The sequence below is a fragment of the Vespula vulgaris genome, chromosome 6 (assembly GCF_905475345.1).
Source record: "Vespula vulgaris chromosome 6, iyVesVulg1.1, whole genome shotgun sequence".
Lineage (NCBI taxonomy): Eukaryota > Metazoa > Arthropoda > Insecta > Hymenoptera > Vespidae > Vespula > Vespula vulgaris.
The window spans coordinates 3,265,103-3,289,544 of NC_066591.1; the positions used below are offsets into that span (position 1 = coordinate 3,265,103).

At 32.5% G+C, this 24,442-nt stretch overlaps 1 protein-coding gene across 6 annotated transcripts in view; it reads right to left on the bottom strand.

Annotated features, from left to right (window-relative positions):
* Window positions 1-15,223, bottom strand: part of LOC127064485 (lachesin) — a 183,403-nt gene extending 168,180 nt beyond the window's left edge. For 3 of the 6 annotated variants that reach the window (XR_007781726.1, XR_007781725.1, XM_050995597.1), the window contains exons 1-2: window positions 15,016-15,212; window positions 11,716-12,339 (exon numbers count right to left, since the gene is read on the bottom strand). The gene's annotated coding sequence lies outside the window, so the exon portion shown is untranslated. Of the gene's footprint in view, window positions 1-11,715; window positions 12,340-15,015 lie in introns of all 6 variants that reach the window. The other 3 variants (XM_050995598.1, XM_050995600.1, XM_050995601.1) reach the window with 3 other exon arrangements.
* Between the last annotated feature and the right edge of the window lie 9,219 nt (window positions 15,224-24,442).

Below are 24,442 nucleotides of genomic sequence, written 5' to 3' on the forward strand. Positions count from 1 at the left end.
TTTCCATTTTTCTCGACAAAGTCAGCGTACCAAATTGACCGTCGAGAATTCTTCACGCGCAAGCTCCGAGCTTTCTCGCGTAAGCCAGCCATTAAAGCCATCTCCGAGAAACGACGAAGCTTTTCGCTAGAGCAACGTCTGACTGTATGCTCTCTCTTCTCTCTTCTCTCTTCTCTCCACTGTACTCCTGTCCTCTCTTTTTCTCTCCTCTTCTCTCCTTTCCAGTAGGTATTTTCGCGCCCAAGGAATAAATTCAAAACTACCCTTCCGGGAGGTTGCCACCGATGGTACGGGAAAAGCGTGCCAGGAATTCCGAATTTTATTCTAGGAATGGCGAGAACTCCTGGCGTTGCCACGAACAGGCAAATACGTCAAATCCCTTTCCTCCTTCTCCTTCCCTCCCCTCCCTTCCACTCCCCCCCTCCATTCCTTCCACCATGCAACCACCCAACCACCCACCCACTCTCCTCTTTTTTCCTCCTCACTTTTTATATTTTTCTTTCTTTTCTCTCTTCTTTTTTTCTCCTTTTTCTCTTTCCTTTTCCTTTTTTCTTTTTCGTTTTTTCGAATGAAAAAGTATCACGAATGATCCAACTTTTTTTTATTAGTCGACTATTCAACATATATATGTATATATAATCGAGAATTATATATATATATATATATATATTTCTAGACGTAATATATTGTGATATATATATATATATGTATGTATGTATATCTGTATCTTTATATACGTAGTACATCATAATATATGTATTTCTTTCTATCTTTCTTAGTTAAGAAGAAAAATAAGAAAAGAACGAAAAGAAAGAAAATAGGAGAAAGAAAGAGAATTCGAAAATCCCTCGATGATTTTCATGGGAATTAAAAAAATGTTATTATTAATATCGTACCATTGATATCACCGTCGTCCTTAGGATTTCCTCTTTCAATCGCGTCACCTTGTCAAGGGGATACTTATCTATCTACATACATACATAAATACATACATACATACATACATACATACATACGTCCTGGTCTTCGTTAACAGAAAAGATTTTTTTTCCTACCCCTTTTCGGTATTTTAAATAACGAACGTACTTTCTTTCCTTTTCTTTTCTTTCCCCCTTTCACTTCTACTTCCACTTCGTCTTTTCTTCATTTTTTCTGTCTTTTTTTTTTCTTTCTCTCTTTTTTTCTTTCTTTTTTTTTACGATCCCGCACCACTTAACGTTTCGGTCTTCTTGTCGTGGATGATAACGCTTCGGGCATGTATTCCTTCTATAAAAATTTCAATTCCGTAGCGAACCCTTCCGGCGAGCACGTACCCACCGTACGGCCGAGGTAAAAATTTCCTTCCGCTTCGAGCGCGAGAGAATGGATCCGATGAAAAGGCGAGAATGGCGTCTCACCGTCTTCTCCGCCTCGTCTTACTTCGTAGAAACGACGACAAGGAAGGACGAAACTTTCTTGATGGCACACCTTCTTACAAATGGTTCAAACGAACAACTTTCCACGAAGAAAATTAGAAGGGAAGGTACTCTTACTCTCTCTCTCTCTCTCTCTCTCTCTCTCTCTCTGTCTTTAGCTCTCTCTTTCTCTCTATCTACGTATATCCCTATCTCTCTTATTCCCAAAGAAGAATAACGATTCTCTCCTTCTATTTATCGGCAACGAATGAAAAAGTCAAAGACGAACTCGAAAGTCGTCGAAAATCTATCCAAGATCGGCCTGAAAGATCTCATCCTCGTTCTTATACATAGCTTCTTCGACTTTTCCTAGCTGAAAGGAAAACTTTCCTATTCCTACGAAAGATGAACTGATAATCAATGGAAAATTCTCATCTTCCTTTATTTTGCTTGATAACGAAGAGAAGTCAATTCTTTTTCCTTTTTTGTTTGTTTCTTTTTTTTTTCTTTTCTTTTCTTTTCTTTTATCAATAAAACTTTGACTTGAACAAAACTAGGAGGAATATATTGATCTGAAACTCAGAAATTTGTGTGGGTAGAATATTTTAATCGTTCAGTGTCCTAAATTTTCAGACACATTTCACACGAAGTTCAAATCTTATCTGAAAAAAAGGAGTTTCCTAATACTCATATAAAGACATACTGAAAATCAATAAAAAAAATGGTTTTCTTTCGTTTTACTCGATGACGAAAAAAATTCACTTTTCTTTTGAATAAAACAGAGACGAATTAAACCAGAAAAAGCATATTCCTGTTTGAAAATCAGAAATCAAGGTGTGTTACATCTGGTTATCAATCCTCAAATATCTCATATATATTTTTTGCACGAAGCTCTGATCCTAATTATCTACAAAGTCAATAATTACACTCGAATCACATTCCAATTGTCAAAAAGAATAATATACCTCAATTAAAAATGTGAGAAGCGAAAAGTTAACATTGAGTACGAAAAATTCTATCGAATTAGGGATCTCTTTCTCTTTCGATCCATCGGTCCGATGTTACCAGAGAGAGGTCGTGACACAATTATCATGGACCGGAAACTTTCAGGTGGAAATGATATTTTGTCGAGTACAACCGTGTCGAGAGTTAAGGTCGTGAACGGTAACCGTGGCGATACCATTGCTACGAATAGCAATAGACGGGAATGACAGTGGAATAGCTATGTTCAAAGTAACGATGGTAGAGGGGAGTATAGAGAGAGAGAGAGAGAGAGAGGTCTCTAGGACAAGGTGTAGGTTAGATATGTAAGCTAGCAGCGTATATCCTCGCTATTGTATCACTCCATTAAACATTCGCTGCAGTGCACTATAAACCACGATATAATCTCGCAATGCGGTAAACACTAGCGTGTTGAACGAGTACATACTATACCCTGATAGCCTACTACCTACTAGTGAAAGCTTACTAATACTAATATGAATACTTACTCCATAGACATAATATATTTAGCAGTCAACCGATAGCTATATAGATTCTGGAGGTGTTGAAAACACGTCGGCCCGTTTCGAGCATAATCAAAATCAAGAGACGAATACGCCTTCCGATGATTAAGCTCCTATCAAAGTTCTCTTCAAGTGAAGGAGAAACGGATGGATAGAGAAGGAGAGAGAAAGAGAGAGGAAGATTATATATATATATGTGTGTGTGTGTATGTATGTATGTATGTATGTATGTATGTATGTATGTATGTATATGAAAGGAGATGAATTACATGCTTATTATAACGTAACCAGGATCTTCGTTTCTATGGTAAATTCTAACTCTATGCATCCTGAAACGCTGTCGATGATATTTAGAGACATTATTGCTTACTCTTGGACTCTTGATTTTCATCATCGTCTCTACTCGTCCTTTAACTTTGACCTTATGGTTAAATACCAGATTTAAACGAGCAATAGCTATAAACTATATATGGCATGTATGTATGTATGTACGTTTGATGCTTTGAGAGATTTTCGGAAATACATCTGCTTCTCTCAGTCCCTTCCTCTCTCTCTCTCTCTCTCTCTCTCCCTCTTTTTTTTGTTGATTTTTACGATAAATAGCAGCAACGTTCTTTAAAATTCGATGGTTAATGAAAAAAAAAAAAAAGATAATAAAAATGAAGAAAAACAATTTCTCTATTCCTGTTTTCGAGTATAAATAAAGTTTATGAGATTCAGAATATAGCCCGTTCATTGAAATTGTATTCTGTCATGTGATATAGTAATATTGTGAAACAATATCGTAATATTATTTCGTTTTGATAGAATTTAGAAATATCATTCTTTTTTCTTTAGATAAAACGGATATTTCAATTCTTGACATTGATGTTTAAGAAATTGTTAAATTATACGGATCCGATCGTTTCTTCGAATTTGAAGTTATATTGATATACGAAGGAGTGTCCACCCTCTCTCTCTCTTTCTCTCTCTCTCTCTCTCTCTCTCTCTCTCTCTCTTGCTCTTGCGAGAAAGGGTGCGTCTGGCTGCTAACAGACTGCCGTAATAAATGTGTCTACATGTCGTGTACGATCGCCTCGTTTCGATCTCTACCGCCATTCAAAGAAATATATTATTCGTATAGAAACAAAAGGTTTTACGAGCGATAATTTGTCTCTTTTTTGAACAGAATGGGAAAATATTAAAACGTATGTTTATGATCGTCCTCGATTTTTCTCTCTTTCTCTCTCTGGCTTTGACTTTCTCCACCCATTTATTTATTTTTCTTTTAACTCGAATTTCATGTTACAAACGAAAGAGGAAAATAAAGGGATTTATCAAAAAAATAAAACATTATATATCTCTTGAAAATAATTTTATAATTTCTTTTTTTCGTTTCTGTTACCATAATGTTATTTCAACCTACAATATAAATTAAATGCATATATATATATATAATATAGGTATATAAATGATTGTAATGAAAGTATAGTAATATTGCAAAACGAGGAAGGATGATGTACCAGGTAGATACGAACGTAACAACACCTTCTGGACTCTAACTCGGAGGCTCAGCGAATACTTTTGAATTTATATTAAAGCACCCGGTTGCAGCCAGACGCTCTCTCTCTCTTTCTCTCTCTCTCTCTCTCTCTCTCTCTCTCTCTCTCCCTCTCTGGTTCTGTTAGGCACGAGCCATGAGATTTTCCTACCTCGTGAGATTTACAAGAGAAGTTGTACGGTTTTCCCCTTCCTATAAAATATTTAATTAGTTGTCTTAATGCCTTGCTACCTTCCACTTGTTTCTCCCACCTCGGGAAACTTTCATGAATCCTATGAAAAGTGAGAGAAACAGAGATAGACGGATAGATAGTGAAAAAGTAAGAGAAAAAGAGAAAGAAAGAGAATGAGAAAATGAGAAAATGAGATGGGAAATACAGTTTAAACTTGCAAAGTATTCGTCGTATTCTACGAAAAAGATCATGCTCTTGAAATAACACGGTCGATCATTTTCCAACTTGTTACAACGAAAACCCTAAGTAAGTAGGGACATTATCGCAGATTCCTTTTTCTTACTTTTATCCCGACTTATCTTTGTACTTATTTTTGCATTAAAAAAAAAAAAAAAAGAAAAAGAAAAAAAGAAAAAAGAAAAAACCTAAACGGTGGACATTTTCGTTTGTTACGAAAATACTTTTTTTCTCCCTTATCTCGGTGAATCTTCGATCCGTTTTAATATCGCTTCGTAATTAAGCTTGGCTGATCTTTTTTATCGACCCACGTGTATAATTAAAGCAGACTTTCCCGATATATGTACTACGTGACTAAATATATAATTATACTTAACTAGATCTATATATATATATATATATATACGTGTGTATATAGTATATGTACCTACATATATCGAACGAATTTCATTCAACTAACCCTCATTAATCTGAACGATGCATAATTTCTCGAAGCTCATCTCGTTTACTCTTAGACTCTTCTTTCGAACATTTTCTGTCCTCTCTCGTCTCTTTTTCTTCTTCTTCTTCTTCTTCTTATTATTATTATTATTATTATTATTATTCTCTCTTCTTTTCTTCTTCTTTTTCTTCTTCTTATCGTCGCATCTTCCCAAGCATAATCCCTTTTTTATTAGTCACACTTTAGGGATGGAAAACCGTCATTTTTATCAGAACTACTAACCCCCATCTCCTCTCTTCCCATCACCGTCACTCACTCTCTCTCTCTCTCTCTCTCTCTCTCTCTTTCTCTTTCATTTTACCAGATATGATACGAACAACTATCCCTTTACTTACGTCTCCTAGTATCATAAATTTAGTAGCAATTTTATTCCTTTCTCGGCGCTACCGTTAGAACTTTTTATTGTCGTCGTTAGATCAAAAGCAGACTCTGTCTACTCGCGTTTTATACGTAATCTCGTTCAATTCTACGACGTCAATATGAAATATATATATATATATATATATATATATATATATATATATATATATATATATATATATATATAGGTAAAGTGGACCAAAAGTTCCTAGTTGAGCCAGAAGTTTTGAAGCAATTTTATAAATCAATTACAAGATCTTTCTTAGGTTAATTTTTGTTCAGATTATAAAAAAAAAAAGTTTCTTGGGATTTGTAGTTTTACAATCTAAAAATAAAAAAAAGAAAAAGAAAGAAAATCGGTCCATCCCCTGTATGTACGAATTTATGCGCACGTGTGGATAAAAATAATGTAATAGAAATATCATTAAAACGAGTTTCCGGCGTTAAAATCAATTATTATTTAGATGCGTTAGTAATAAAATATACCATTTGAAAAGTTCACTCGTTCTCTCTTAGCTTTCTATCTTTCTTTTTCATTTTTCTATATCGTAGGTACTCATCTAACGAAGCCTTTTAAGGACAGAAAGTTTTCGCGGTCTGGTGACGAAAAGCTGTTGGAAAATTCATTTTCGTTAAATATTCTTTCGCGCCCTCGTAAAACCCCCAATGCTAATGATAAAGTACAATAGGATTTGTAATTCTTTAAAAGCCGGAGATATAACTGATTTAACTAATATATATATGTGAAACGTTAGAATAAAATATAATAGAATTGTTGAATTACGTGATCAAAGGGCGCTTTTAATTCCCAATTAATATTTGTAAAAGCTCGACAACAAAAAAGAAAAGAAAGCAATAGAAAGAAACAAGAAAAAAGAGAGAAAGAAAATAGAAAAAAAACAAAAGAGAAAAAGAGAGAGAAAGAAAGAAAGAGAAAATTACCGTACCGTTGGTTATTTTCTCGCGCAAAGTGCATATTTACGATTCAGAATTGAAGGTGGTACGCTCGAATCGTCTTTGTTAGTAGTTTTAACTGGGGCGCTTGAAAAATACAGAAATGGGGTATAACATATATGTATAATATGAGCTCGAACAAAAGCTTCTCATAAATATAACAACGATAGAACGTTATGAGACTAAAATAGTCGCAAGGGCCTCACTGATCAAAGATCCGTAAGACGTGAAAGCATAAAAGCATAACCGGATCGTATTAAAAGCTGTATAAAGCAAAAGCTGTAAATATTTCGCTGCTTCAGCTTCAGTTTCACGTTAATGCGATGTATTCTGTAATCGAAGCAACAATTTATCTTCGACATAATATAATACGTAAATATATGTGTATAAATGTATATGTATGTATATGTAAATGTTAATGAATATGAAGCCAGAAAGTTTCTAGATAATTTGAAAAATCAATTAACTTTTTATCGAGACATTATAAACTAATTTTTTTTTATTTTTCCATATTGTAAAACTACTAAAAGTCTACGAACATTTCCTCTAAATTCTCGAGAAAGACGGATTAACGATTTTTTAATATCACCTGCAAATTTTTACATACAAGTACGCGTCTACTCATCAGAAAAAAAAAAGAAAGAAAAACAAAATAAAAGTCAATCAATTTTTGCAATTTCATATTAACTAAAATTACGGCCAAAAATTATGCAATATTAATAATATATATTTTCAAAATCGATACATTTTCAAAAAGCAAATCTATAACAATGAAGTCATTAATATCGCGAATGACATCTATTACAATTCATTACAAATGCGATACAAAATAATTACAATGCAATATCAATATAAATAAATAATGCAATAACAAAATAATTTTCTTAAATCGATAGAATAATTATCTCAATCGTAGAATTATGTTACAAAGAAATATTAAAATGTGCCAAACCTTTGAAATATTAAACAAATAAGAAATAAGATATTTCAAACGGCCCGTGTCTCTAATTTCTCCGAAATTAACTAATTATTTAACACGATGTGATACCAACCAAATAAATCGGATTTCGAAAAGAGAAAGTTTCCATTGTCTTCCTTAAGGGAAGCATAACGCGAGCTTAGGTACATTATCTTCTTTGTTGCTCGTAATTAGAAAACGTACTGTTATCCAACTTCGTCTCCCTCTCTCTCTCTCTCTCTCTCTCTCTCTCTCTCTCTCTCTTTCTCTTTCTCTCTTCTTTTCTCTTTCCAACGCTGACGAGTTTCACAAGTTCAGAGGCTTCGAAGAAGGTCCTTGTTTCACGGAGTGCCTGGGTTATCCACCACCACCACTACCATCACCCCTAAACCCACCCCCTCCTTCCCTCATTCTACGTCGACTTACTCACACCAAACGCCGTTAATAGAAAATAGAGAGAGCGCAAAGAGCATCGAAGAGGTGGAGTCGAAGAGCGTACTTCAATTCGAAAAGAAAAATCCGTGGCGCCGCGAAACTCGAACTCCCGTTGACTATTTCTTTTCCTAAACTTCGTTTTTGTTTTTCCTTCATTTTGTTTGTTTATTTATTCTTATTTTGTTTCTCCTCTTCATCCTCTTCCTCCTCCTCCTCTTCTTCTTCTTCTTCTTCCTCTTCTTCTTTTTTCTTTTCTTTTTATATATCTCCATTTGGTGTTTCCATTTTTTTGCTCATCCCCTTCCACTTATCATCGCGAATGATACGTGAGAAGAAAAAGAAGAAACAAATTTCGTCTTCGGAAAAGTGTCTTCCTTCTCCCTGTTCTCTTTCTTTTCTCTTCTTTTCTTTTCTCTTTCCTTTTTTTCAAAATTATCCCAATAATACCCAAGAAAGTTTGTTCCTTACTAAAATTTGTCGATGTTTGCAATTTGATCCGTTCGTTCGTTCGATCGATCGATATCGTGTTCGTGACATCGTGCTTTCTCTTTCGCTAATCTTATAGAACAAACGTGTCCTCACGCACGACCATCCCCTTCGCCCTTTCTCTGATTCGCCACCGCTTCAGTTTTACCCTTACTCACTTCGACGATCGAAAGAAATAAACCAATCATTTTTCTCGAATAAATAGGAAACGACGCGACTTTTTCTTCTCGAATAAAATGCGGAATGTGATATTTCCTGAATTTTTTATATCACATATCCGAAAAAAAGAAAAAACAGAGGAAAAAAAAGAAAGAGAGAGGGAGAAAAAAGAAGGAAGGAAAAAAATATGAACGTTCGATACGTCGAGTCGTTGGACATCATTCGTACGTGATTAACATTTTTCTCGAGAAATGAATAGGGGAATGGAGATGTATCGTGAAAATTTAATATTCGCCTTTCATTTTTATCTCCATGGAGAGAGAAGCTTCTCTACGAGAGAAGCAATAAATCGGGAAACTCAATTCCTATATACGTGTATATATATATATATATATATATATATATATATATATATGTATATATATATATACATATATATATACATACGTATGTATGTATAGCTAGTATATGTTTAAGTCATGTATATACGTATATACAAGTAGGTACGTGCTTTTGCGATATATAGGAAGTGTCGTCCATTTCTCGAGGAACCATGATTCGATTACCTGACGCGTACTATGCTCGTAAAATCGATTTCTCGAATCATAGTCACAGTTGAAAAATGTTTTATAAAATAAAAAAAATACATATATATATATATATATATATATATATATATATATATGCATATTATAGATATCATGCGAATATATCATACGAGTGTCAACTTTTGAACAATTATTTTTGTATGTAAAACTCTTACGAACAAATATATTAATCAGAAAAATCGTTAATTCACATTATTTGTTTGGATAATTAATCACGTATAAAAATCAATATCTATTTATATGTATGTATATATATATATACATATGTGTAAGTGTGTATTCATATATATATATATATTTATTTATCAAAAAAATATAGAAAAGTAACAAATAAATAATGAATAATACTTGTTATTCGAATAATGAATATTATTGTTATATTCGATTATTATCCTTTACAATGTTCCCCGTATATAAAATTATATCTAATTGAAACGTAGGCATTGAGATTCTTGTTTTACGATCGTATTACAAATTGCATAATTTCATTTCTCTCTTTCTCTCTCTCTCTCTCTCTCGTTCTCTTTTTTTCGAACAGATATAAATATTCCAAAGCATCCGGCAGAACTTTTTCTTTTCTCAAATCTATAGGAATTTTTAAAAGAGGGACTCGAGATAAGGAGCGTGCAATTTTCCTTCTTGGCACAAAAACGATTCACTGACCTTTCCTCTTCTCTCTCTCTCTCTCTCTCTCTTCATTTTTCTTTGTAATTTTTAGAGACAAACGCACTGAAAATAAATTCGGTTGCGGTACGCCACAAGAGAGAATAAAAATTATAAAAATAAATGCTTTTTCTTCTCTGTTTCTCTCTCTCTCTCTCTCTCTCTCTCTTTCTCTCTCTTGCATCGCCAACCCGTTGTCTTCGAGAGTACTATTTTTTATTTCTTTTATTTATTTACTTATTTATTTATTTATTTTATACGTTTCCTATTTCTTCTTTATTTTCGATTATATTTCGTTAGACGAATCACGAAAATTACGAGCTATATACTATTCGAACATGATAGCTACGATCTCTTTTACATTGGGATATAAAATTTTATTCGTTTTTTAATCTTATATAAAACATTAGATAACTAATATAAATATAGAATACGCAAAAAGTTTCTACATGATTTTACAATGAAAATCGATTGGATAATTTTCTTCAAATTATCTTTTTATCAATTCTTGTTAAAGATCGTATGCAAAGCGAGCTTGTAATTCACATTCTAAAATTACATTATTATCGTAAAAAAAAAGATTGTGGAATGATTGATCTTCGTTATGAAATCGGTTAGAAACATTTGATCCAAGTTATATTAGCAATAACTTCAAAATCATTTGTCGTATGGAAAAAATATATATAAGAGCTCCGTACTAAACATAATTCATTAAATGATATTATTCTATAATAAATAAATAAAGAAAGAAATATATATATAATAATACAATAATTTATGCAAACTATATTAAGCTATGATTTCCAACGAGTTTTCTCTAAATAAACGATTACGTAGCCGTTGATGTCGAAAGATTGGAAGGGCGACATTAAACGCATAATTTATTTGTAAAGTAACGACAACAATAATACACGCACGCACACACGCACACACGCACGCATGCACGCACGAACGCATGAACGCACGAAAGAACAAACGAATGCACCAACGAACGCATGAACGTACGCATGCACGCATATGCTGGCATATGCACATGCACAAACTCGATACGATACGATACGATACGATACGACACGATACGATACGATATAATAGTTTTATCGCGAATTATCCATGCATCGACGCGAAAATACAATCGATTTTCGAGGTACGAACGACGATGGCAGAGAAGTAGGGTTGGGTGGCTCGATTAAAATGAACGAATTTGTGGTATCACGTTAAAGAGAGAACGATAGAGTCCTGTCTCTGTCTCTCTCTCTCTCTCTCTCTCTCTCTCTCTCTCTCTCTCTCTCTCACTCTTTCTTTCTCTCCTTCTGTATTTCGTTAAAAACAAAACGACTTCAAAGTAATCGCGAATATAGACTATCTCGCGAAAGAAAAAGAAAAAGAAACAGAGCAAGAAGAAAAAAGGAAACAATAAGAAACAGAAAAACAAGAAACAAAAAAAGAATGGAGTACGTCGTAAAAAAAGGAAGAAAAGAAAAAAAAATACGCGTTCGACTTGTGACAAGAAACATAGATGCTCGAGACGAGATAAGAGAGAATTCACTATGAGAATTACACGTGTTATTATAGATCCTAAAGCTACAAAAGGAATAATGGGTGGAGGGAAAAGGGGGTATTGGGGTGGGGAGAGGGAAAGGATGGAAATACGTTAGCGTTATCTCGAGGCTTCTAAATCAGAATTATCGTTCTGCGAGAGTAAGCGTAAATCGACGAAAGTTTCGTGTCTATGAACTAACCTGTTCGTTCTATGATCCTCTTCTATCTCTCTCTGCTCTCTTTCTCTCTCTCTCTCTCTATCTATCTATCTATCTCTTTCTCTCTCTCTCTGCTCTCTGTCTCTTTCTAGCACACTATCGCTCTTCTTGATGACTCTATCCTCTTCTATCTTCGTATATTCTTGCCTCGAGCGACGCACAAAATATCGCGAACCTCCAAAAATCTGTCTTCTTTCTTCTTCTTTCACGTACGAATATGGATGACGATGGAAATATTATTAATATTGTCTCTCTCTCTCTCTCTCTCTCTGTCTCCTTCTCTCTTCCTTCCTTTTTCTCCCCTCTCTCTCTCTCTCTCTCTCTCTCTCTGTCTCTTTCTCTGTCTCTACTTCTCTCTTTTCTTTTACTTTCTTATATCTTTTATTAATCTCGAACCAACACGCAACACAATATTACATAGTTTTCACATCTCGACGTTATCGCGTCAAACCGGCACTCTACGTTGTTTATCACTAGACTCTAAAAAATCTCTCACGCGAGTTCACTTTTTTCTTTCAACGGAAGAACGAAGAAAATAATTCGAAATGAGCACGTACGTACGATACGTGATATCACATTTAAAAGATGAATCAGTGCTGTTAACACCTAAAAATCGTTCAGGAGCACGATATTTTTTTTATTCGTGTATTAAAATATAAAGAGGAAAAGAAAAGCTTGGTATTAATTATTATCAAGAGCAGCGACGAATATATATATATATGCATGTATGTATGTATGTATGTTATTGAAGATCGTTATTGAAAAAGATTAGATGATATAATTTTTTTTATCTACCTATTTCTCCTCCTCTCTCTTTCTTTCTCTCTTTTATATGCAAAAAAGAGATAGTTAACGTTCTAGTCGTAACGATACTTGAAGCAAACAGTATGCTTGGAACTAAACGTACGTGACATGGGCTTGGAACGATCTAACACGACCAACGTCGCTCTTATATCGATGCCTAAGCTATAAAGGAACCTCCATCGAGACGATCGTAGAGGGTAGGAGAAGAAAACTCGCACCTGCTGTCGATACCCTATTCACTCCTCGTTCCACGTTCGAAATAAACACATCGAAGGGAAGCTGTCTTTGGCTGAACGAATTTGAGAAAGAAAAAGATAGGAAAAAGGAAGAAAAAAGAATAGAGAAAAAAGATGGATTCACTAAAATAAAAGAAAAAGAATTGAAAGTGACAAAAAGAGAGAGAGAGAGAGAGAGAGAGAGAGAGAGAGATGGAGGGGGTGAAATAGAATTAAAATAAAAAAAAAAGTAAAACGAAGAAGAAAAAAAAAGAAAGAAAGAATAAAATGGGAACACAGAAGGAAAGTAATCGAAATGAAAACTCGCAAAGAGAATCAACGTAATTTGCTTGAAAAAAAAAAGGAAAAAGAAGAAAGAAAAAAGGAAGAAAAGGAAGAAAAAAAAGCCAGCCTGCAATTAACTGCAAATGGAAAACTTTTAGAAGAACAATCCTTTTTAAATGAGAACACGGCTCGACACTTTTGTTATTTACTGATGAAAAAGGGAGAGAAAGAAAAAAGTATTTGAACAAAAAAAAGGAAAAAAAAAAAATTACAAAAAGGTTACAGGACTTTAAAATAACTTTTTTCTAAACGTCTCGCTCTTCTCCTTTTTTCTTTTCGTTTTAGTTCCTCCGATCATCAAAAAATATTAATATTGTCGAGCTACGACGAACGATCAATGACATATTACTAGCAGTTGAAAGAGAAAGAAAGAAAAGGAAAGAAAGAAAAAAGAAAAAAGAAAAGAGTTAAGGCAAAAAAATAAAAGAGGAATCTTGAAACGATTTAATCTTATAAAAGAATCGAGGAGAGAAATACTCGAGTTATCATCTGGTTTTAGTATCGTTCTCTTTTCCTCTCTCTCTCTCTCTCTCTCTCTCTCACACACACTCTCGCAGTCTATAAATCACGAGGGTCGCGACATCCAGCTATTATCCTCTCTCAATCTCTATCTCCGTCTCACTCGCTTGTAAGGGATCTTTTCGGGTATTCTTTCACATCGTTGAGAAAGTGGGATTGCGTCGCCAAAATCGCGACGGCGTGGCTTTGGGCGTGCCCCAGTTTTCCATTGACCGCGGTAAACTTTATAATCCGTTGCTAACAACCATGCCATCGGTAAACCATCCTAAGTAGTCATGGTACACTCACGAATGAACGACCAAAAGAGAGAAAGAGAAAGAGAGAAGAAACAGGAAGAGAGAATATAAATTCGTGACAACGTAAACCACGAGACTAAATTCACGTAAAGAAGAAACGAAGAGTAAAGAAAAGAGAAGGAGATAGATAAACAGACAGATAGATAGATAGGTAGATAGATGGATAAATAGATAGATAGATAGATAGGTAAAAAGAAAAATAGAGAGAGAGAAAGAGGAAGAGAAAAAATAGAGATGGATAGATGGATAGATCGGTAAAAAGAAAGATAAAAAGAAAAAAAAGTGAGAAAGAGTGTATATGGTATTAGAATGGTATTAGAAAGGGAGAGCAAATGACATGCTCTCTTCAGGATCGAAAATCCTCTTTTCTCGGACGAATATACTGTCGTCGTGTGTGTCTCAGGGGATAGAAGCTAATGAACGAACTTTCCAAGCCGATCTAACGGGAACAAAATTGCCGGGCGTAACTTTTATCGTTCCGGAAAAGTTTCGCCTTTCTTTTTCTTTCTTCTTCTTCCTTTTTCTTCAATTTTTTTTTTTTTATCTTTTCTCTTCTTTTTTTCGAAGAGCGAGGGAAGGGAGTGGAATCCCTTTTTACATGTACACAGATGATAAGTATACGTATAATGTATGTACGAGTAATACACGCAAAGTCACGATAAAAAGTCGAGTATCACTTTTTTAAAGTCGAAATTTAATAAAACAAGAAGAGAACGTCACGACTTTCAAACTTTTCCTCTTTCGTGATACTATGTATAATTCAAATTTTTAAATTTATATCGCACGATGAACACGCACGACGACGACGACGACGATAATAACGATGATATTGACAATGATTCGAAAAAGAAAAAGGAAACAGAAGAAACAAATCCTTTACACACTCTCTCTCTCTCACAACTTTTTCTTCATAATTACGAACAGATTAACGCACTAATTAAAATCACTCAAGATCGTCGCTGCCCTTATTCTTTTTCTATCGAGATGAAGGAATCGAAGAGAAAGAAAAACGAAAAGAGAAAAGAGGAAAATGAGAAAAGATATTAAAAAAAAAAAAAGGAAAAATGTGACGATAAAAAGGAGGGGAATGAAAAGGAACGTACTCGAGAAAAGAAGAGGAAAATCGTGAAATAGATTTTCCCTCCTCGCGATGAAAAACCTTAAAGCAATTATTTATATAATATGAAAATTCGTCGAGTATCGAAGAGAACACGCGGTCTCGCGAACTTTTCGACGACGCGGAAAGCTTCGTGACCGGCGGTTGTTCGTTAGGACTTCGCCAATGGACTGCCGTGTGCCGCGGCAAAAGCTACGGCGCAACACGCCGACGCATCTACCCCCTTAGAGTACCTCTTTCCTCTCCTCCTCCTTCACCTCCTCTTCTACCTACTCCTCTTCCCCTCCTTCTACTGCTCCTCCTCATCCTCTAGCACCTCCTACGGGTACTACTACTCCTTTGTCGCACCGATACTGTGGTCTCTCTCTCTCTCTCTCTTTCTCTCTCTCTCTCTCTCTCTCTCTCTCTCGTAAGTCTACATAGAGTCTATATAAAGGAAAGAGAGAGAGGGAGAGAATGAATTAGTGCAATGGACCATCTTCGAGAGACTCCAAGAAAAAAAAACATCTACCCCTTATTTATTTACAATCGATAAGTTCGGCTACACCATAACTGTACTACTTGTATACAGGAGGAGTATGGTCCATTCGACAAATGTCGACTGATTTTCTAAAATATCTATAAACGATATCTATAAACGAATAACGATAAGTTGATGATTTTTATTTATATAGGTATATATATATATATATATATATATATTAAAATTAAATTTCATTAATAATATCAATGAAAATAAAAGAAAAATCTATATAATTAAATCCGCGAAAAATTATATACTTTATATTGAATATTTCTTCTTTATGGTCTAGAGTACGTATACAGGTATATGTGAATTTAAATTTCAATTTAATTCATGATATTAATTCAAATAAAAAAAGCAAAACTCTGAATAATTAAACTCGCGATAAATTATATACTTCTTGTTGAACACTTTCTATTGTTGGTTCAAAGAGAGAGAGAGAGAGAGAAGAAGAAGAATGAAAGTAATGGATCGTCTTCGAAAGATTTCAAGAACAAAAAAAGATCTATTTTTTATTTATTTACAGTCGATAAGCTCGATTACACCATAAATGTACTATATGTATAGACGAGGAGAATGATCCATTCGACAAATGTCAACTGACTTTCTCAAATATCTATGAACTATCGAATAACGATAAATTAATTAGCTACATGTATAGGTGTATATGTACATTGAAAAATTAAATTTAATTAATAATATTAATTAATGTAAAAAAGAAAGCTCTAATTTCGCGAACAATATATTTCTTGTTGAATACTTTCTCTTGTTAATCCGAAGAAAAAAAAAGAGAAAAAGAGAATTAGAACAGTAGACTGTTATAATGCTAATGTATAAGTTCGTTATATTACACAAGAAACTCTTCTATTTTTATTTATTAATTATATATATTTTATAAAATAAATTTGTCAGTATACACGAATATATTTTGGACAGTATAAATAATTAGATGTCAGGATTGCATCATGTTTACATAAGTTATATTGCGTACTGATATTTTATTATAAATACTGATAATTTATTTAAAATGCTAACCAAACATTTAAAAATACTGATTGAATCTGTCGACGACAAACGCAGAATCGTAATTGGATAATGTATTTGGATTAAATTAATAATATTAATTAATTTGTTATAGTAAATAGGTAAATTTTAAGATATCATGAACTTCACACTTAACGTATCTATTTACCATAAAGATAAAACGATATCTTCTCATCTTCGGAACGATGTTGCTCGCTCAAATACTCTCCAAAGACCGAATGATTAATTTTCTATCGAACTTGATCGAAGTGTACACGAGCTCGAAAACAAAACTGTATTTTGATAGAAAAAAACAGTTCTCGGTATACCGAGTAAATCGAATTATAAATGAGAAAGGTTGTGTTTATATCTCGAATATACGTATGTATGTATGTATGTTACTATGTGTAAACACATGAATGTCCGGTCAACTTGGTTACAAGATTTATAACGTACAATAAAATTTGATAATTTATACCAGTTATAACTTCGCCGGTAATTACGTCAATGAATTTCGCTCGAATTTCACTTGATTGTTTACATACTCGTAGAAAATATATATACATATACGTTCACCGGATATCACACGCTGTTACTACATATTAAATTTTTAAATACATTGATAATATCTCTGATTAAAATAGAACTGTGTACTATATGTGAATTTATTTAACAAATTTATTCATATTTCGTACTATATATATATTCATAGAAGATACAACTATATGCGTATTATATTACAAATTTATATATTATGAATGTATTTATGAATTTCTCACGCATCATATATACTTCTATATATATACATACACATGTCTATGACATAGATACATACTTATATTTATTATATACAAATTTATATAATAATCGTATAATGTGTAAGTAAATAGATGTAAATGTATATAAATTATAAATTTATATAACAAATGTATATGTATGTTGTACATTCGTATACGTAAAGAATTATTCGCATATTCTTATGAAATTCGCGTTCTTCATAGCTAGTCGTATGATTTATGTAGGTGGAATAAGAAAATCGAAATAACTGAGAGACCGAAAGTTTAATAAAAACGTCTCCATTAAGCCGCGCGTAGACTCTACGACGAGCGACGAACTAGAACTGAGCGAACGACTATATCTCTTTTCTCGAAGGTGTGAAGCTGATCGATGGATAGCATCGATCAAGCCCTCGGTCGCAAGCTACATTAACTTTATATTAAATACTTCATCATTTTCCAAGACATATCGCGTAAGGCCGATTTCGTTGGCAATAGTAAAGACTCCGATTTTCTGTGATATTTTTTTTCTTTCCAAAATCACTATTATTATTATTATTATTATTAGTAGTAGTAGTAGTAGTAGTAGTAGTAGTATTATCAAAGGAAAATTTTTTAACGCCCGATTGATCGATCAAGTTTGACTTTACAATAATCGTAAATATTAAATTTTGCCCTACGAAGAACAGATCTGATTTCTTCCTTCTTTTCAAACGTCTTTCGTTTCGTTTAATTGAAAAAAAGAGAAAGTAATAAAAAATAAAAGAAAAGAACGTGATACTTACATTTATTCGTATTTATCAAAACAATAATATTCTAAACGAAATATTGACCAAATGCATCGAGAAAATCGGATGTTTAATTTACTGGTTACCGGTTACGAAGATATACAGGAGTGTTCCGAACTCAACTCTCAAGATTTCACTTCACATGTACTAGGAGTAATTAATTAAACTGCAATCTATAAAGTGTTAACTCAAATATTTATACTAGCAACTTTCAATCGTTATTAGACTTCTCCATATCACAATCAATTCGAAATAAGTCAATATTTATTTGTGGATATTTGAGTGTGTGTATCTGTATACATATATATATCTGATAAAACCGATCTAATAATTATAGAAATAAATTTTTAAATGAACCATAATACAAAAATTTCTTATTGTTCTTCGATTATTTAAAAAAAAATATTTATAAATTAACGAGTAATATAAATCTGTGATACAAAACGAATAATTTTAACGTTCATAATAAATAACATATATTTTGAAATCTTCAAGAAAATATAATAGAGAAAATAAATACGATGTCAAAGATAAGATAAAATGATTTTTGTCGATGGGAGAAACGTATTCTTTAAAAGCTTTTGTGTAAAAATCCCTAAAGCTTTTCTTCAATAACGGCAGATAATACGAAAACAGAAGAAACAGAGCTTTGCATTCCTTTATCTATTTTTCCTTTTCTTTCTTCTTCTTTTTCTTTTCCTCTTTCTCTGGACGCTCATAGTTTTGTAATTCTGATAACGATCGAGTAACTAAAGTCCTAGTAATATAAAAACTTGGAAAAAAATATCTGAATATTTTTCTCGTCTAATTTTCTTTCTCTCTCTTTCTCTCTCTATTTTACTTTGGTACTTTATTAACGAATAGAAAAATGTCAGCATGTCAAATTAATGCAAAATTTTCGAAAAAGAGCACATTTATTATCAGAAACGTTCATCATCATCGAGTGAAAGAAATATAAAAGGGACAAATTACGTTGGAACGTCATGTAACTTAACGATGCAACCACGTACACTATTGTTAATGTCGCTGGACGTACGTGTTAAACGATTGCACGTGCAATAATTGTTTGATGTACTCATAACAGATGACAATGGCAGAAAAACGTGCCTATATATACGTATATTCTCGTATATACGTATATATATAGTTAATACAATATATATAATCTATATCTAAATATATATATACATATACATACGTGTATATTGATTTAAAGTCGAAAACACTTGTGAACGACAACGAATGAAAATGAAATATCAGAAAATACATACATACATACATACATACATACATACATACATACATACATACACACACACACACACATATATATATACAAAGGAAAACTTGTTTCTCGCACGTATTAACGTAGAAATACGCATTAACTACATTCCAGCCTGTACGAGGGAAAATATATAACAGGATTGTTTAAACTTCGTACGAAAGAATATTCTCTGTCCACTGTTCAAACGTAATAATAACTAAATGAAAGGAAAAAAAAAAGAAAAAAGATAACAAAAAATGTTATATTGCTTTGTTTGTAACGATTATATTACTTTTCGTACGTATGTATGGCAAAAAAAAAAAGAAATATACGGAGAACAAAAAAATCATTAGTGTTTCTAAACATATTTTCAACGTTCTTGTAAGCTCGTGAACCCGTCGATTAATTTTCTGGACGGTGAACGATAAAAACTGAATAAATATGATATGAAATTCTCTTAGATGAATTAGTTAAAAAAGAAATGAAATATTGTTCGTTTATCGTGATTGAAACACGTACTAGTACGTTATTTCGAATAGTAACTTATTATTGATCGCATTAGAGTAATATAGTATTTTCGAAAATAATTGAAATGTCAACAAAATGATTTACGCTACGTCGGTAATGAAATTGTGCGGTTGGGGATATGCGACCTCTCGTACCTATGATTTTGTAGAAATCATCGATGAAGTGACTAATTGAATTTACACTAAATGCAAAAAAAAAAAAAAGGGAAAACGAATGACAAACGATAATTGAAATGCGACCGACAGGAAACAAATTGATTATTAGTTCGAAAAAAAAGAAAAAAAGAAAAAAAGAGAAAAAATAATCTTCGGGAATTTATAATCCGATAATTAATACCCTCGTACGAACTTCATCCCTTCCTTTTACGAGGATTTATCCGGATACATATAGGTAGTTTCAAAGTTAACGTCAACGACATTTGTGACGAATTTAATCTGATCACTTCAACGTTTCGGTCTAAAATCGATTTAATATCGATTCGGTATCGATTTAACGCTCGAGGGCTCATATTTGAAGTACTCTTCTAATAATACGAAGACCGCGTGAGAGAACGATACGATCGGCTATAATAGACACCGTTGATTAGTCGGGACTAGGTACACACCTTCAAACGACACCATCCAGTCCTCCCATCCCCCTCCTCCTACCTCCCTCGTCCACTCTACCCCACCCAACCCCATGTTATAAGCATATTAGGCGTCCGGGAAATGGAGATTCCCAGCGAGAGATAGGGGAGACAATAATTTCTTGCAAATTGCTCCGTCCGTACGAAGTGTATACGAGAGCCGGTTGAACCATAGGAAACGAATCACGAAATAATATCAACAATAATCGTCCAATCAATTCGTCGTATTTAATCGATAAAACAAAACCTATGTTACTTGTATCTTATATAAAATAATAGAAAAATATTTACGAGGTTATACGATAATCACGATTATCAATGATATTCAATGAAATTGTTATAAAGTTATTTTATTCGTTATATTTAAGGCTATTATTCATCATCTATCTCTCGTAACGTATGCGAACTTCAACGAGAAATATATATAATATGAATTACAAAATATGAATTACGAATATTGTACCCATTATTAGTCTGTTCCTACGGTATGTAAGCTTCTGTAATATCGTCTACTTCTCTATCGACGTTACTTAACAAATGAGTTAGAGTATGATAAAAATTTTCGCATTTAATAAAAATAGTAGTTATTTTTCTGACGAAAGCAAAAAATAAGTTTTTTGTCGGATTGAATTTCTCTGACTATATGTGAATTAATTGAAAAGCGTTTGTTCGTTGTATCAAATTTTATACTTTATTGTTTGTGAATAATAAATAAGAACGAATAAGGATAATAAAGAAATTTTAATTTTTCGATGAGTTCCTCCAAGGAATTATTTAAAAATTATATTATACTATAGCTGATTCGTTTATTCATTGTAATTATGATGAGCAATATAAAATGTAAGTACTTTAATATTTAATTAAATTTGGAAAGAAAAAATTTTGAAAACACACGTAAAAATATGCAGCCATTCGCCCGGTAGTACTTGCGTTACATAATTTAGATTTAGATTTCGATATGTCGCAAGTAATACCGACCCAGGTCTCACCACTTGGAGGTTGCTGCTTCCGGAGACCCATTGATGATTTTCTATATAAAAATCTAAATCGGTATCACGAATGTTCATGTAAATTTCATTTTTAAATATTCATAACTTAATATATTTTTTAACTTACATTGAATTACTTGTATCGAAAATGAAAAATTTTTGTTCCTTAATCGCTTCCCTTAAACTTAATGAAAATAAAGATGGTTTATATCGAAGTGTACTTATTTTATTTTTATATACTTTATCAGTGCAGCTGCAATGTTCCCCATAATTATTATTTCCTATATGTTTCGTCATTTTAAAAAGCCTTAATTTAATGATTCCAACATTACTTGATTTCATAAAAAATAAAAGAGATAAGGAAAGAAAAAAGTATATATTTATATATATTACTTAGTATATAGTACTTAGTATCGTATATTACTTAGTATATATTTTTTATGTATATTACTTACGAAAGATAAAATTTTTCATTTTAATTTAATTTAATTGACATTAAGAAAGTTTTTCAAAGAATATGATAAATTCTCGATTCTGATCTAAACAACTATTCTTTCCCTGTAACGCGTAGCAAAGAGAGAATTTGGCACGTATCCCAGTGTGCTTGTTTCAGCTGCATGTGCACCTTTATTCAATGCAGTTTCAGTGCTCCTCACAATTGCCATATCATACGTTTCGTTACTATGACTTTAATTGAACTTAATTTTATAGAAATGAATAATATAGTATTTGTAAAAGATAAAAATTACAAAATTTAATTCGATTTAATTTAACTCTAAAAGGAAGAAAAGAAAGAAAAAATTGAAAAATGCATGAGACTCGACTTTAATAATAAAAATGCAAAATATGAAATAATCCTATTCGTGTACGCGGGGCAAAATGGGACCTTGGCACACTTGTGTACTCGTATGTGCTCCTTTCAGCTTTGTGTGCATGTTGCTTCAATGTACTTTCAGTGGTCCCCACAATTCTTGTATCTTGTACATTTTACAACTATAACTTTAATATATAACTTGATTTTATAAGAATAAAATTATGAGTTTAATCGAACTTTAGAAAAGAAGAAAAGTGCAAAATTTCTGATTTAACTTTAATATAAAATTTAATATTATTAAAACAAAATTATGATTCTGTTTGAACTTTGACAAATTTATTACTCGATTTTAATAATAAAAATATATATAAAATAAAATAATCCTATTCAAATCTACAATCATTATTATAAGAGCATTTTGAGTGACTACATGGTAACATTAAAGTATAACTAAGAACCATTCTCGAAATTTTCTGGTGTACCTTTGAAAATGACTATAATATATAATAGCTTATAATTTCTTTTCTCTTTCGAAAGCAATGACTCTACAAAGACTTTTCTTTTATCGATTGAAATTGATTAAATATTTCATTAATTTCGAACACTCCATCTTACAAGCGATTATTCTAATTATTACAAAAAAATCATACAGTTTTGCATGTAATCCAGAGACTATCCATCGCGAATGTCTTCTTGCTCATTCTTTATCAAAATTCGTTAATATCGATTTTTTTACTATTTTCGCGAGAGAAAAATATTTTAAAATACATTAAAATATTCAAAATTTCACATAATTATAAACGCGTTTGAACAAGGAGACCTTATTCTGATCTAATAAATAAATCAAAAACTAGATACTATTAACGAGTAAATCTCCAAAGAAATTTACTCGTGGTCACTCAAATCTCTTTCGTTAATTAATTACAAGCAATCACTCGTGTCGATTAGGACCTTTAGTCCTCGACATGATTGAGTGATCGGAGGGACTTAAAAATTCACTTACTACTTGAGAAGTTCTGCGATGGCTCCAAAACACTCGTACAGCGAATTAGGTCGAAATCGAGGGTGGATTATTTGTAGGTGGTTGAAAATGAGATAGGTCGATATCGAAGTTGGTTGAGATCCTCTTTAATGATGCACTGACTCTAATACGCGATAATTATTTATCAACGAACGGTCATTGAAGTTAATTCCCGAAACTTTGCTATAGCGTATAAATACAGTTTTTGCGACTATTAAAAAAACACAAAACTTTGCAACTTAAACACTGATTCTAACGACTGCATTGCTCGCAGTCGATGCAAAAACACAGGTTGTTTAAATCGCGAAACGCGAACGAACAAACACTGCTTCTACTACGCGACTTTTTATTTTTTATATTAAAGATACAAATACACGATTACTTCATTGCTACATTAGCGCACTATTGCAACGAAGTTCTGAAACAGAAAAAGAGAAACGAAGTAATTAGTATCATCGTTCTTATAACAAAGACTCGATAATATTGAACAAATGTTTCATATAAAAATATATTTACTTTCAACCTTCCTTGTTATTGAACGACTTTCTTCAAGGTGATGAAAACAGGACTTCGACGAAAATAAAAAACTAAAGACGAATTTCTTGTTACGACCGACATCGACTCTACTTCCCGAGTGTATGATTTATTCTCTAAATATTAATTAATTATATTGTAAGTACGTAGATAATACAATGTTTAAATAATTATAAAATCATCGAAAATATTACATTTCTAATCTTACCTGCTTGGAAAGAGAGAGCTCCGATGTTTACTCGTCGAGATGTAAAAGGAAACTAGTTCGATAACAACTCAAGTTTGTCTGTGAACTCTGTCAGTCCGTTTTTGTTGATATTAGACAAAGGTAATGTTTCTCCTTCAAAATTTAACCGTATTGAAATATTAAAGTAAAATTATTTTATATTTATCGCGTGCTCTGAGCTATTTAATATTTCAATAAATATACTATCGTTTAAATATTGATTTGTTATACTCCGTGTATATTATATATTGTTTAAATAATTATCAAATTCGCAAAAGCATTAATATTTTAATCTTAAACGT